Source organism: Callorhinchus milii, unplaced genomic scaffold (assembly GCF_018977255.1).
Source record: "Callorhinchus milii isolate IMCB2004 unplaced genomic scaffold, IMCB_Cmil_1.0 Scaffold24, whole genome shotgun sequence".
In the NCBI taxonomy this organism is placed as follows: Eukaryota; Metazoa; Chordata; class Chondrichthyes; order Chimaeriformes; family Callorhinchidae; genus Callorhinchus; species Callorhinchus milii.
Genome location: NW_024704765.1, coordinates 2,422,923 through 2,439,974, shown reverse-complemented (window position 1 = coordinate 2,439,974; position 17,052 = coordinate 2,422,923).

Here is a 17,052-nt window from a genome sequence, read left to right as displayed (position 1 = left end):
CCTCATGGCTATTTGCACGATGCAAAACAGCTGCAGCATTAACATGCAAATACACAGTCACTACACATGGCAGCAATTACCTACAAAGTGCTTTGATGCCTAATCAAATGAGAGGACTATTATTCATCATTATTTTTGTAGGTGTAGTCCAACCTTGGTAGTTAGAGCGTGTGCCTTGCAAGCGAAACCGGATCACTTTTCTGGGGATAATGCCTTAAAAAAGAATTTAGTCACTGAATCCACGACTGTTTGTGGGACGCTGCTGTGGAACATTGGCTGCCTCATTTCTCCCACAAAATATACAGTCAATTGACTTTACAGTGTATTCTGTGAAGCACTTTGAGATGTCTCGAAGACTTTATAAGGCACTGTATCAAATTATTATCATATTATTCTTAATAAACTTGAGTTTCCACTTTCCTCGGCTATTTTATTTTAAAGCATTAATTGTACCTCGCGATGCACTAAAATCAATGCTCATCAATGTGAAATAAACAATGCTTACTTACCAGGCATGAAGAGAACGCTTCGAGACACGCTCTGATACTACACGTGAAGAAGTCCATGCCCCTTCAACTCCCCCAGCTACTAGTCATCAATGGCACATGAAGCTTAAAAAAGCTTAACATTACAGCCTTCAACTAATTCTCTGTCATTGACGCTTATCTTCAAGATGTTGCCCACCGCTAACCAGCTGTCTGCACAGCGCTGCACCTCTGGCTCAATAACACTGTTTCATCTATTCCGACAATCTCATTAGGTGTTTGTTCCCCCACTGAGCGCCTCAGTGAATCCTAATACTTTCGAACAGTTTAGCAATTTGCTCATGTCCATTTTGAGCAACAGGGTTGGGAACAAACCGTGGCTCTCAACAGGTGCTGCGGTTGTAAGAGATATTACACTCGTGGCAGCCTGGCGCGGTCAGTCACGCTCTGGCTCAGAGGGTTGTGGGTTCAAGCTCGCATTTGAACTTACAGACGGGGCTACTCCAATGGGGAAGGGGCCGGGGGTGGCGGGCGGAGTGGCGGAGGCGGGGTTACTGCATGTATCATTGTAGGAGACGCTGCCCTTCGGCTGAGATATCAAATCCAGGATGTAAAAGCTGATTGAAAAGAGAAAGGCATTTGACCGGTTTCCTGGCCAGCAATCCCCCAGGTAAAGTTGGTCACTCACCTCCTGGCTGTTTGCGGGACACGGCTGTGGGCAAATCGGCTGCCGCGGTCACGTAGAAACAGTCACTACATTTTGCCAGTAATAACTTTTAAAATGTTTCGATTTGTTTTTGAGTCCTGAAGCTGTTTGTAAGATATCACATGTTCTCAACGCTGAGGCCCTGAAGTCTCACTCAGTCTCAACAACAACCACAATACATTGCATTTACATAGCACCTTTCACACCGGGAGGACATCCCTTTGCAAGTGAGAGACCCGAGTTTGATTCCCGGCAGGGTGAAACCTTGGGCAAGTTTCCTTACTCCACACACCTGATAGTAATCCCTCAAAAAAACAATAATAAATTGGTCATTTCAATCCACAACTGTTTGTGGGACGCTGCTGTGCACAATTGGCTGCAGTGTTTCGCCCACAAATACACAGTCAATTCACTTTACAGTATATTCTGTGAAGCACTTTAAGATGTCTCGAAGATGTGAAAAGTGCTATATCAAATGCAAGGATTAATATTATTATTATTCTTTTCCCAAGGCCTTAATCCTTAAAAGCGTTGCCTAAGAGGGGTTTTAAGATGGTGCAGAATCCTGTAAAATTCCTAACTTCAGCCTTAATTTGGAATTCCTTAAAAAGATCTGCACAAGTTTAGTCTAAGCCGAGATTTAAGAATTTTCCGGATTTCTCTGTTTTATCACTTAGCTTCAACAGTGTTGAGTGGTGGTGGTGGGGGATCTCTGGCAGAAAGAGATAGAGAGAGACAAACAGAGACAGAGACAGAAAGTTGGACAGAGAAAGAAACATTTATCTTCAGCCAGACGTGTTTCTGACACATGCTGAAACCTATCCCCGTTGCTTAAGAGTCTCCAAACCAAGCTGAGAATTCCATCCATCTCACCTACACATGGCAATCCCAGAGATAGATTGTTGAATGGAATGCCCTCTCTCCCTGGAGGAATGCATCCTGTTTACCTAATTCTGGAAAGTGTTTGGCACAGGTTGGCAAGAGCCAAGGCTTGGGGGGGGGGCAGAGTATGTGTTAGGGTAACTGCTGAAGTCTACAGTGCTGTTAGACACTGTCCTGTGTGAAGGGCTCCATAAGGAAATGCTCATTCTGACAAACCTCTGTGTAAAACACAATCTAATCTCCACCGTCTCTCACTGGATGATAACCTTCAGATGACGCATCAGCTGATCGATTTGATACAGCGCTTCATCATGTTGTTGAGACGGCTCAAAGCACTTCACAGAATATACTGTAAAGTGAATTGACTGCTAGGACAACAGAGGTGTGTGGAGTAAGGAAACTTGCTTAAGCTTTCACCCTGGCCAGGACTCAAACCCAGGTCCTCTTGCTTGCGAGGTGAGGGCTTTAAACACTGAGCTCATATCAGCAGCGTCCTCCCCACCATCATCGTGAAGCTCTCTTTACATCGTAAGAGAAAAGATGTTGTATAAACGCTGGTTTCTTTACCTGCCCTGATACCCAGTCACTCTGAGAGGCCCTGAGGAAGGAGGGAACAGAGTATGTGATGCACAGTTAAAGCCCTGAGGCTGTAATGAGGACCTGTGTTTGCGAATAAAACATGGAGAAGCAACTGCTTTGGCAATATGTCGGACCTTTGTCCTCCAGCCAAATACTTATTCTTCTAATTGAACAGTTGATTGATTAAGTTGAAAAGCTTAATCGATGAACATCGCTGTTAGTGCTCCAGTATGTCAACCAGGCATTGGCACAGGAGCCAAGTTGTTGCTACTAATTCAGTCCAACAGTCAGTGACAGGGGACCATCTTGGCCCTTGAACATGCTCGGCTTTTTATATCACACCTTATCATGTCTTCGATACATCTCAAAGCGCTTCACAGGATATACTGAAAAGTGAATTGACCGACCGTAGGAGAAATTTTGGATCGGAAGGCAGACAGATCTTTAAATCCCGCTCCTCAGTCTTTTTCCGCTCTTCTTAACATTCCCTCCTTTCCAAGTGGTGTGTCTGGTCAATCCTTTTGATCGATTCTGATTTCTACAGCTCTAGGAATGTGTGCTACTTTGTCGCAAACCCCCCACCCCCTGCCCCGTGTGTGAAGCAATGGTTTCTGATTTCACTTGAACACCCGTTTAGCTCCAATTCTGAAATTACATCCCCTTTGTTTTGGATCCCTCTACCAGGGAGAAGAGCCATCCACTGTCTAACATGTCAATTGCTCTCATTATTTTACACAACCGGCGCCCTGGGAGAATATAATTTATGTCTCACCTCTTCTCATAGTTAATCGTATTCATCTCAGGTATTAATCTACTCACAGATAGATTTTTTTATAAAGCTCCGGAATTCTTCAAAGTATCAACATTATTCGCACTTAGATTATTAACATTTGTAGGAACATTAAAACAAACAGAGCAGATAAAACACAGCTGAGAGTTCTCAAGTGGTCTTTTAATGTTATAATGTAGTCCTGGGGGAAAATGCTGTCTTTCAGATAAACTGTTAAATTAATGTCCTCTCTGTCTGTTCAGGTGGACATTAAAGATCCTATGGCGCTATTTGAAAAGAAAAGGGACTATTATATTTTATGAATTCTTATCAAATCGTAAGAGCCCATCACCCTAATCGTCACCAGGGTCCAGTGGCTTTCTGTCTCCCAATGGATCCACTTCAAGATCCTCTCCCTCACATGCAAATCCCTTCACTCCCAGCATCTCCCAACCTCTCTGCTCTATCGGGGAAACTATTCCCACTGGCGGGTGGATCTACCAAGGACACCGATTTAAAATGGTTGTTAAAAGAAACAGAGGGGAGGTGAGGAGAAATGTTTTCACACAGCGAGTTGTTGGGATCTGGAATGCTTTGCCTCAAAGGGTGATGGAAGCCGATTCAATAACAACTTTTAAAAGAGAAGTAGATCATTATTTGGGGAGAACAAGTTTGCAGATCTATGGGGAGAGAGCGGGGGAGTGGGGTTGATTTGGAAGCTCTTTTCAAAGAGCCGCCACAGACACGATGGGCCGAATGGCCTTCTTCTGTGCTGTATAATTCTATGATTCTCTGACCTGCTCGTGTGAGGGAATCTGGGTTAGGTACTTGTTATAAAAACCGGCTCGGACTTGTCGGGCCAAATGCTTGTTTCCATGCCATGTCCCTCCTCCAGTCCTGTAGCTCAGTGGTTAGCGCACTCGCCTCGCAAGTGAGAGGACTTGGGTTGGATTCCTGGGCTTGGCGGAAACCGTAGCCAAGATTTCTTACTCCACACGCTTCTGTTTACCAGCAGTATGTAGGAACCTGGTTGTTGGTCGATTGGCGGTTCACTTTTCCGGGGATAATATTCCCTTCAAAATAAATAAATAAATAAAACTAATAATGAATTGGTCAACAACAACTTGTATTTATACAGTGCCCCTCATTCAGGGTAGCATCCCAGAGCTTTTCACAGTGGCGGAGTCTGACAACAACTCAGGGGGAGAGGGAGGGGAGAGGCAACTGAAAACACAATCAAACAGGAAGGTTTTTAGGTGGGATTTGAAGGTGGGAAGGGAGGGGGCAAGGGATTGAGAGTTCCAGAGTTTTAGGGCATAGTGGCTCAAGGCACGGCCACCAAGCGTAGAATGGAGGGCAGAAAGGACATATAGGAGGCCGAAGTCAGCTGAGCGGAGACAGTGGGTGGTGGAGTGGGGGTGGCGGGCCAAGCAGGTCGGAGAGATAGGGAGATGCGAGGGAATGAAGGGATTTGAAAACAAGTGAGAGGATCCTGAAATCGATCTGTTCGGTGATTGGGAGCCAGCGGAGCCTGGCAAGGACTGGGGTGATGGGGGTACTGTTAGGTTGGCCCAACTCTGCTACAAAATAATAATTACTAACACGGGAATGGATGATTACATGCTGTAGAATAACATATGCTAATCCATATATCCATGATTAGGATAGAGGCGGTTTGAATGGGCACAAAGGGTTAAGATGGAGAAATGCTGTAAGGTCATAATAATAATAATATAATAATAATCCTTGCATTTGATATAGCGCCTTATCACATCTTCGAGATGTCTCAAAGCGCTTCACAGGATATACTGCAAAGTGAAATGACTGTATATTTGGTGGGCGAAACGCGGCAGCCAATTGTGCACAGCAGCGTCCCACAAATGTCACTCCCTTATCATCAGTCCTGCACAATTGAGAAATACAGAATAGTAATTGATATAACAAATCATGAAGAAAAGCTGAGCCAGAAAGAGTAACCGGCCGGCACTGGTTAGGATAAACTCGCCAGAAGTAATCTGTCAGTTCAGAGCAGTAGTGGATACATCTGAAGGTCGGCAAGGATCATGAGGTAGGACAAACCCAGGAGTTGAGATAAGGAAGAATGGGACGAACACAAAGTGCCGGATACCACAGATTGGAATGCTTGAGAACCAGGCATAAGGTTGTCAGGGTAAGAGGTGATTAGTGAGACATGGTTCAAGGGTCAGCATACTAGAAGGTGGTCACTGGTAAGGAATGCTGAACTAATGGACCAATGTTCAGTAACCGAGTGGAAGAATCACTAGCTGACCAGATGAGTGGTAAGAGATAACAGGGTCATGAAGGAGTCTGGACAATAACAGGATCAGAAGGACTGAGAAGGAAAGTGTATAAAGATTAGGGAAAGAGAGCGAGTTCTCATAACAGTTCTCTCGCGGGGGAAATCGACGATCTCCAGCCTGTCGCTGTTGTCCAGATACAAGAACGGGGAAGAATGTTCTTGACTGTTCTGTTGCAGACAGGGAACGCTAAGGTTTAGTAGTGAGAGCCTAGTTCTAAGACTCGGTACAAAAGGGCTGGTCAGTGTAGTAGAACGTACTGGTGCATGCTGTCTATTCCAATGAAGGCAAGGCTGCTCTTTTTTTGACTGAAAGCATTGAAGAGTTAAAAGGGCTGCAAGGTATGATGGTGGTCAACCCCACGGTTGGATCTTACTTTCAGGTTGGAAGTCATACCGGGTTCCGGTGAGGTACCGATCCACCGTGATCGCGAGGCGTAGTTGTTGAAATTGCGTTGTAGCACCAGGTCAAGGTGCTGAGTGTGGACACGTGCTATAGAGTCAGTGTGACATAGCTCGAATGCATTAAGTTTGAAATGCTTTTAGTAAAGTAGGAAATAAATAACCTTGCTAAAAGAAACCATCTCTGTATGCTGCTTATTGTCTGACAATCAATTTGTTTACAGTACGGAGTTTGGAATTAATTGGATTTTGTGTATAGCGGAGCTGGGGAGCCCAGCGAGGAGGGCGTTGGAATAGTCCAGCCGGGAAGTGACGAAGGCGTGGACCAGGGCTTCAGCTGTGTTGCTTTTGAGGTACGGACGGAGGCCGGCAATGTGGCGGAGGTGGAATAAAATGTTCCTGGTCAGGGAACGGATGTGGGGTAGAAAGGAAAGCTGTGGATCGAACCTGACACCTAATGTTGTGCACGGGTTTGAAGAGTCTGAGGTAGAGTCCGGGGAAGTTGAAGAGTTTGGAAGTTGACCCCAAGTCTGTGGATAATATTGCCGAAAAGGAGCATGTAAATGAGAAAAAGGGGGGCCAAGGATGGATCCTTAGGGTACCAGCAGGTGATCGGGCAGGAGGCGTGGGGGGGGTGTTGGGGGGGAGGGAGAAACCATTGGCTGAGATGAAATGCTGGCGGTTTGCTAAGTAAGACTTGAACCATGCGAGTGCAGTCCCACTAAGTTGGATGAGGGAGAGGCGGTGGAGGAGGATGGCGTGGTCGATTGTGTTGAACGCAGCAGAGAGATCCAGGAGGATGAGGAGACAGAGGGAGCCCTGGTCACAGATAGAGAGGACGTCATTTGTTACTTTGATGAGCGCTGTCTCTGCGCTGGGCGCTGTGTGTTGGGAGTGCAGGGCGAGGCGTGAGTGAAGTTAGTTTGCAACCACAGGTTTGAAATGACCATTCAATCCACGACTGTTCGTGGAACACTGCTCTGCTCTGTGCCATTGGTTGCCACAAATTTCAGCCACAAATTACACAGTCAATTCACTGTACAGTATATTCTGTGAAGTGCTTGAGGATGTCTCAATGACGTGATAATAGTAATAAGTCTTGCATTTGATGCAGCGCCTTATCACCTCTTCGAGATGTTTCAAAGCGCTTCAGAGTAAACTGTAAAGTCAATGACTAGTTTGTAGGTGAAACACAGCAGCCAATTGCAGTATCGTGGATTGAGTGACCAATTCATCAATGGATAGCGTGGATCATACAATTGACGTACAGATGACAGTTATGGTTCGGACCTGACAAGTTTGGGACCCAGAGAGGGGCTGGGGCCTGAGCATGGCCAGCAGAGCAGAGCAGAGCAGCGCAGAGCAAAGCAAAACAAAACTCCGAGTGCAGTTACGAACTCAGCAAAGCTCCACACTGACTTTGATCCCTGGGGACTGGGAAATAATTATCAATTAAAGGAAAGCTTGGTGAGGCAATGGGGAGAAGCCCAGGAAGTCTGAAGGATGAGATGGTGGGGCTCAGTCTATCAATCTCCTGACTCTCATATTCCCCAGTGCACTGCAGACTCAGTCGATTATTCCTTTTCAATCTTACTTCATTTTGATCTGACAAGACAAGGAATAATAGAGCTGGGGAATTCAGCTCTGATCCATCTCTTGACAGCTTTCATGGGCACCCCCTCCCCCCACCCCTTGTGTTTAATGCCATCTAAGTGGGAGTCTCCTCAGTGTGTAACCACAAAATCTCACTGGATCCCAAACTGTTGGCCCACAAAATATCCAGTCAATTCACTTTACAGTATATTCTGCAAAGCGCTTTGAGACGACTCAAAGACATGATAAAGTGCTGTATCAAATGCTTGGATTATTATTATTAATATTATTATAACTTGTGTCTACCTGGACATGTGGGTTCCTCTATAACCAGCTGTGTGAAAATTGGCTACCATGTTCGCCTACAAAATACACGATCAGTAGACTTTAAAATAAATCCTGTGAAGCGTTTTGAGACCTCCCCCTGAGGTGAATGCGCAGCCGAACACGGCAACCAATTTAGGCTCAGCCACAAACAGCCGTGCAAGAGAATGACCAATTCACAACGGGAGACGGGATTCAAAGGCAATAGTGGAGAACCAGTCATCAAATGCAAGGATTATTATTATTTAATAATTACTGGGAAGCATTTTGCGACGTGATTAGGTGCTATAAAAAATTCTCGTTTTGCTGCACTGTGGAGCACTGACTGCCATATATTGTCTTTCTGTTTTGAAGATGTAAGTGTGTTCTGTCATCAGATGCGTTTGAAAATCAAACACAGCTCAGAGATGATCAAAAGTCTCATTGGTGGGGTTTATCTCTTGGAATGCACTGTTTAGCCAGCTTTGCACCTCTCACCCCCCACCCCCACCCCACCCCACTCCACCCCACCAGCCACGATTGCACGTTGCCCTTCACCGAAAGGGAGACAGCTAATTATCGCTCCCGCAGAGTTTTCAAACGATGCTGGAGTTAATTAAAAACTCCTCACTGAGAATCGTGACGTTCAGACGGCTGGAGTGACGACAGCAAAAATAATATCCGGTCGGAAGCGGCTGAGAATCATGGAGAGAGAAGGCACAAGGAAGATAAATAATTATCTTATTACCCAGCTTGTCTATGTTACCTTGCGCCCTGCAGGGATAATACAAAGCTACAGGATTCTGTGTGGGATGGGAATAAACTGCTTCATTGGCGGAAGACCCTTCAGCCACTCTGTCCCCAACCTCTGAAATTCCATCCCCCAGTCACTCCGCCTCGCTCCCTCCTTAGCTTCCTTCAAGTCCCGCCTCAAGGCTCTCCTCTTCGACCATGCCTTCGGCCACCCCCTTCCCCTCCCCTCCCCTCCCTTCCCCCTTGACCCCAGCTCGGGTCTGAAATGCTGTACTCTGTCCAGCGACTTGGGATGTCCTCCTGACATGAAAGGCGCTATACAAATGTAATCTTGGTGTTGTTGTTGTTTACAGAGAGGGTGGGGGCTGCGAGCTCACGGTCCAGTCTGACACCTCAGTGCAGTGCTGGGGGTGGGGGGGAGGCAAGTGCTGCATTGTTGGAGTTGTTTTTGACGTGAAACGTGTTCAAGATCCGGATTGAAGATCCTATGACTATCATCAAAAGAGAAGGCAATTTCTTTCCTCAGTTACTGGTCGATAAACCCCCAAATGAAATTGGTCATTCACCTAGTAGCTGTGGGGCGATACTGTGCGCAGATTGGCTGTTGCATTTGTCTACAAAATACACAGTCACTACTCTTTACAGTGAATACTGTGAAACACTCTGAGGCATCCTCCTGACATGCAAGACAGCGTATCAAATGCTGTGGCATAAATTAATCAATCATTTGTGTACCGGCTGCTTGTGGGACTTGGGTTGTGTACAAAATGGCTGCGACATTTGCTGAGAAATAAACAGTCATTACACTTGGCATTAAGTAGGTGTAAAGTACTTTTAGATGTTTTGACATGATAATAGCAGTATTCGCATCATGTCGTCGAGACGTCTTAAAAAGCTTCACAGGATTTTACTGCAAAGTGTTGTGACTGTGGATTTGATAAATACATCCGAAGCAGAATTAACATTCAAAAGTTTAATGTACTTCATCCTTACCTCTCTTTATAAAAGCAAAGTGAGTCTGAGTTGTGAAGGAGTTGTTCATGTATAACACACAGGAGACTGTTAGACTGGAGGCTAATTTCAGTGAAAAGCTCCAGTCGAGGTTAGATATCAAACCCTTTCCACTCTAATGCCTCTGAGTAAAGATTTTTTACATAATCAAAGCCTGAGATGTTCACAATGGCTAATATTAGAAAATGACAGGATAATTCAGAGGTAATTCAATTATTCAATATCAGATTTCCATCGCAGTTGGCAGGACATGAGCCTTAATAAAACAAAACAGCAGCTCCCACGATTGCTGGAGCTAAAGGGGCGAAAATTGCAACGTTTTCAAACTACGTTCCTTGTGTGAATTACAGAACCCATTCTCAAACAACACCAAAATGCATTTACACAGGGCCTTTCACGTCGGGTATACCTCCCAAGGTGGACAATGAGGGACATATACCTGAGTTGTGGGTTGGGATCAGGGAAGGGTGGAGGCCAAGAGGGTGGAATCCAATTTCTCCCTCCACCACCCACCCCGCAAGTATTCAACCCCATCTCTGAGAAGCTCTCTGAAACATGACCATTCTTGAAGGACGCTGTAGAAATACAAGTTGTTGTTTTGTTGTTATAAGAACATAAGAACGTAAGAAATAGGAGCAGGAGTAGGCCATTCGGCCCCTCGAGCCTGCCCTGCCATTCAATAAGATCAAGGCTGATCTTCTAACTTAATTTAATTTACCCGTCCTCCCCCCCATATCCCTTAATCCCTTTACTTTTTAAAAATCTATCGATCTCAGTCTTGAATATGTTCAATGTCTGAGCATCCACAGCCTCTGGGGTAAAGAATTCAATAAATTCACTATCCTCTGAGTGGAGAAATGTTTTCTCAACTCAGTTTTGAAAGGCTGACCTTTAACCCTGAGACGATGACCCCTAGTTTTAGATTTTCCAACCAGAAGAAACAGTCTCACAATATCTGCCCTGTCAAGACCCTTAAGAATCTTATAGATTTCTACAAGATCACCTCTAATTCTTCTATATTCTAGAGAATATAGGCCTAGTTTACTCAACCTCTCCTCATAGGTCAACCCCCTCATCCCAGGAACCAACCTCGTGAATCTACGCTGAACTCCAAGGCGAGTTTGTCCTTTCTTAGATAAGGAGACCAAAACTGCACGCAATGTTCTAGGTGTGGTCTCACCAAAGCCCTATACAATTGCAATAAGACTTCCCTACTCTTGTACTCTAACCCTTTTACAATAAACGCTCACATGCTATTAGCCTTTCTAATTGCTTCCTGTACCTGCAAACTGACTTTCTGTGATTGGTGCACAAGGACACCTAAATCCCTCTGCATACTGACACTATCTAGTCTCTCCCCCTCTAGAAAGTAATCTGCTTTTCTATTTTTTCTACCCAGGTGAATAACTTCACACTTCCCCACATTATACTCTGTCTGCCACCTTCTTGCCCACTCACTTAACCTGTCTATATCCCTTTGCATCGTCTTGTGTCCTCCTTACAGCTTACTTTCCCACCGAGCTTTGTATCATCCGCGAATTGAGATACCTTAAGCTCTGTTTCCTCATCTAAGTCATTGATGCAGACTGTAAACAGTTGAGGCCCAAGCACTGAGCCTTGCAGCACTCCACTAGTCACAATCTGAACGTTGTTGTTGTTGACCTGTTTGCCTGTTTGGACAGCTGTAAAAAAATTGCTGTTGGAAAAGAGAATGGAGTTTCGTCCAGTGTCCCGACCGACAATCCCTCAGATGTGGAGTCCTGCAGCTCAGTGGTTAGAGGGCTCGGCTCGCAAGTGAGAGGACCTGAGTTCAATTGCCAGTAGCGTGAAATGTTGGGTGTTTCCTTACTCCATGCCCCTGTTTACCTAGAAAAAGTAGGAATCTGGTTTGTGGATCCCTTTTCTGTGGGTAATAATTCTTTCAAAAAAAAAATGTTGTCACTCAATCCACGATTGTTTGTGGGACACTGCTGTGAATAATTGGCTGCGATTCACCCACAAAATTTGCAGTCAATTCACTTGACAGTATATTCTGTGAAACGCTTTGAGATGTCTCAAAGACGTGATAAGGTGCTATATCAAGTGAAGGGATTGTTATATATTATTATTATAGCTGTATCAAATGGCAGAATTGCTAGGAGACTGCGCTGTGGAGCAATTTAATAACTTAATAAACACTGTCATTTCGCCCCGAGCACCTTTGCTCTGTTAAAGTTGCCGCCACTAATTTCAATTCTCTCCCCATTGCTCTCACCTGTGGCCCTTGTAATAATTTAGCCAAATGTTGAAAGGAAACTTTATTTAATTAGTGCTGGGCGTGCAAATCAGGCAAGGCACGAAAGAGAAGATTAAAAAAAACATATTTGCGCCCTCGTGGGAGATTTCTCCAGACTCGGGGCGGTGAATAATGAATGCCATGTTCTTGCTCTGCAAATAATGGCTTTCGTCTCAACCTATTATTCCAAACACGAGCGGCTAGAGCTTCCAGCATATATAGTGGGGAAGTGCAGGAACGCTGCACCTGTCAGTGTGAAAAATGAGCCTTGCTCCCCTTGTCCATGGGAATATTGGACAGTGGATATCGGGGCCGTGCTGGTGAAGGCTATGGTGGGTTGTTGAGGTGACCATCTCAATCTGGCAGCTCGGGGCAACTCGGGGCAGCTCGGGGCAGAGTGGGCTGCGATTCAAGATTCTCAACTTCATTTTCAAATACCTCCCTGGTCCCGCCCCACCGTGAGACCCCCTGCGACCCTACTGACCTGTCTGTTCCCTCCTCTTGTCAAACTCTGGCTTGCTTCACCTTTCCTCTCCTACTCCTCCTGTTCCAAGGAGCGCTGTGTTGTTGTTGTTGTTGTTGTTGTCCTGGCCAACAATTCCCCAAACAAAATTTTTCATTCACTCCATGGCTGTTTGTTGGACACTGACTGCTTCGTTTCACTCACATTGTCAAAAACCTGTGAAGAGCTTTGAAATGAACGCGATGAGATGATAAAGCACTATATCAAATGCAAATGCAAAATGCAAGGATCATGATTATTACTATTTCTCTTTGACCGAGCTTTTGGTTACCCGAACCCTTCCCTCATGGCAAACCTGCTAAATCTCTACAACTCATTGGTTTGGCCACAGCTGGAGTTTTGTGTCCACTGTAAGCACCATCAGCATCCAAGGCTGCACTCTCCACCTCTCAAAACCAGTCAGGAACCTCGGCGTTTTGTTCGACCCTGAGTTGTCCTTTCTCCCTCACATCCGCACCACAACTGGCACCGCCTTCCATCACCTCCGGAACATCGCCAGACTACGGCACTACCTCACCCCTCACGCTGCTGAAACCCTGGTTCACGCCTTTGTCACCTCAAGGCTGGACTATGGGAACTCTCTCCTCGTCGGCCTTCCCGCCACCTCCCTCCACAAGCTGCAGGTCATTCAGAACTCTGCAGCTCGTGTACTGTCCCGCACCAGGCTTCGGGACCACATCACTCCCACCCTCGCTCGCCTCCACTGGCTCCCCATCCCCCAGAGGATTGATTTCAAGATCCTCATCCTCACCTACAAGGCCATTCACGGCCTTGCTCCCTCCTCCCTCTCCAACCTACTATCCCCCTACCTACCTGTCCGTACCCTCCGTTCCTCTGACTCCGGTCTGCTCCACGTCCCCCACCCCAACCGCCCTACCATCGGTGGTCGGGCCTTCAGCCTCTCAGCCCCGAGGCTCTGGAACTCCATCCCCCAGTGCCTTCGCCGCTCCTCCCTTTCCTCCTTCAAGGCCGGTCTCAAAACCTTTCTCTTTGACCGTGCCTTCAGCTCCCCTCTCGACTCTCTTCCCCCTCCTCGCTCCCTCCCTTCCTTCCCCTCACCCTGACCATTTCCCCCCTCCTCGCTCCCTCCCTTCCCTCACCCTGACCATTTCCCGCCTGCTCGGGTCATGACCCAACTGTGCAGCGCCTTGGGACGTCCTCCTGACGTGAAAGGTGCTTTATAAATGGAATCTTGTTGTTGTTGTTGTTGTTGTTTACTGTAGACCCTGCGGTATGTAGTCTAGGCTGAGCCTCCAATGAAGTGTTGGGGGAGTGCTGCACTGTCAGAGGTGGGACATCAAACCAAGGTCCCATCTGTGTGTTTTCAGATGGACGTTAAAGATCCGGCCTCTATACTGGGAAAAGAGAAGGGATTTTCTCCCAGTGTCCTGATCAGAAACCCCCCCCAGTCAAAGCACTGAATTTCTGTTTGCGGGACATTGCAAAAATTGGCTGCAGCTTTCGCCTACAAATACACAGTCACTGCACTTCACAGGAACACTAAACTGATAAAATGCTGTATCGACTTAGAGCATCTATAAAAATAATAATCATTGCATTTGATGCAGCGCCCTTCACATCTCAAAGGATTTTACAGAATATATTGTAAAGTGAATTGACTGTATATTTTGTGAACTTATATTAAATTGTCCAGGAAGAGCGTATGGCAAAGTCTGCAACAATATTCACTGTTGCCATTGGTAACAATTAAGGATCTTGTGAAGCTTCTACGCTGTTAATCTTCACTTCCCAGTGGATCAGTAATGTTCCTTCATTATCCCCACTCACCGTCGGGAGAGCTCAGTAATTCAGAACAGTAAAAACAAGTAATAATTCTTACATTTGTGATAAATAATATTTGTGATCTGCCCTTCCAAGGCTGCATCTCCCTGTTGAGGTGCATGTTAAAGATCCCATGGCAATATTCGAAAAGAAAAGAGCAGGGAGTCTCTCTCTCTCCTGGTGTCCTGCCCAATGATCTTTGAAAGAGCTACCAAATAGTCCCACTCTTACCCCAAAATCCTGTACATTTTTTCTTTGTAAGTACCTATCCATTTCCCTTTTGAAATCTACTATCGAATTTGGTTTCACCAAGACGGTAACAACTCTCTTTTTTAGGGTAATTTTTATAATTTGGAAGGTAATTTGCACACAGGCGCGAGGTGAATGATTTATTAATCTGGAGAGAAATCCGGAAGAAAAACTCTTGTGTCATTATAATAGATCTTTAACAGCAGCCTGGACAGAGAGATGGGACCTGGGTTTAATGTCTCATCTGAAGGAAGTGCAACAAAGAACAAATGACATTTGCACAGAGATTTTCACTCAGGAGGATGTCCCAATGGGCTGGGGAGTCAGGCATCCGCACCTGAGCTAGTGGTTGGGATCAAGAGGGTTGGAGGGTGGGGAGTGTAGGGTGACAGAAGGCACGGTCGAAGAGAAAGGTCTTGTGATGGGTCTTGAAGGAGGTGAGGCACAGCTCATTATGAAGATATTAGACTAACTTAAAGTAGCTTTGTTCCTTTGTGGGAAATAAACCTTTACTTGCCCATAAGAGGTGATCATTCACATTGGGTCTCAGTTGTGAGATGATAAGAGAATCTCCTTCCACATTGACTCACCCACTCTCCGCAGCACATTCTCTCATTACGTGGCCTTCAACTGTTCATTCAGACCAAACCGTCTCACTAAACAACAGCCCACACGCCAGCTTCGGACTCCAATTAGTGCCATTTCATAACAGATTTCTTACAAAGAAATGTGCAATTATCAGATTTTCCAATGTGCCGCCTGTACACAAATTGCCTGCAACAATAATAACAAGAGCTCGCACTTATACAGCATCCGTCATGCAGGATAATGTCTTGGACAGACTTACAATGACGGGTTCCTACCCTGAGCAGAGGAGAGCGGGAGGCGCAGCAAAGAGGTCGTTTTTAAGATCGGATTTAATAATAATTAATAATAATAATCTTTGCATTCAATATAGTGCCTCATTACGTTTTCGAGACGACTCAAAGCGCTTCACAGGATATACTGTAAAGTAAATTGACTGTTTATTTTGTTGGCGAAACATAGCAGCCAATTGCGCACAGCAGCGTCCCATAAACAGTCGTGGATTGAGTGACCAAATTATTATTATTATTATTTTTGAAGGGATTATTACCCTTGGAAAAGCGATTTGCCAATCGACTATCAACTGGGTTCCTACTTATTGATGGGTAAACAGAGGCGTTTGGAGTAAGGAAACTTGCCCAACATTTCGCCCTGCCCGGGAATCGTACTTGGTCCCTCGCTTGTGAGTTGAGTGCTCTAACAACTGAACTCATCTAATCACAGGACTCCATGAGACAGATGGAGGCGATTGTGGGGGGGGTGGGGAAAGTAGGGGTAGAGAATATGGCTGCAGTGTGGGTTTGGGGGGCAGGGAAGTCGGGGGTGCATGGAGCAAGCCAGCCTTAGCTGAGCGGAGGGCTTGAGCTGAGGAGTGGGAAGGAGGAGATCGAAGATAGAGAGGTGTTGGCGCGTGAACCCCCACCCCATTGAAAACTATCCGTGCCATCGGCCGACACGGTCAAGCTTTCCCCTTTCCCCACCCCTCTCCTCCCACCCCCTGCTCTGTGCTCCCCGTTGCATAGCATTGCAAGACAGTCATCCTACATAAGTGCCAGTTATTGGTGCTGTATTAATAACAATAATAATCCTTGCATTTGATACAGCGCCTTATCACATTGTCGAGATGTCTCTAAGCGCTTCACAGAGTATACTGCAAAGTGTAGTGACTGTATATTTTGTAGGAAAGTGGCAGCAGCCAATTGCACACAGCCGGGTCCCACAAACAGTCGTGGTTTGAGTGAACCTACATTATCATTGTTTTTTTGAAGGGATTATTACCCCCGGAAAAGCCATCCTTCGCGATCGACTAACAAGTGGGTATATTTTGTGAGCTTCAAAGCTCTCCGAGACTGTCAAAGCAAAGCTCCTGACTGAACAGAAGAGGAGAAAAATTCGATAAGCATAAATGCAAATAAGGCAATGGTGGCTAATTGCTGCGAGTGGAGTAACATCCTCCTGTGGCTGAAATATGACAATGCAATCGCAGCGATAGACTTCTGAACCAGGCCTGCAGTCCCCTCCTGTGAGTGTCTGACTGCATCAATTTGCTTTATGCGCATCATGTAGGACAGGTAAGTGGTTTGGCGAGGCAGCAGCCGATTGATGCAGATTCCTCGCTGCTCCTCTGCTCAGTCCCTTGTGTCTCCTCTGCTCAGTCCCTTGTGTCTCCTCTCCTCAGTCCCTTGTGTCTCCTCTGCTCGGTCCCTTGTGTCTCCTCTGCTCAGTCCCTTGTGTCTCCTCTGCTCAGTCCCTTGTGTCTCCTCTGCTCAGTCCCTTGTGTCTCCTCTGCTCAGTCCCTTGTGTCTCCTCTGCTCGGTCCCTTGTGTCTCCTCTGCTCA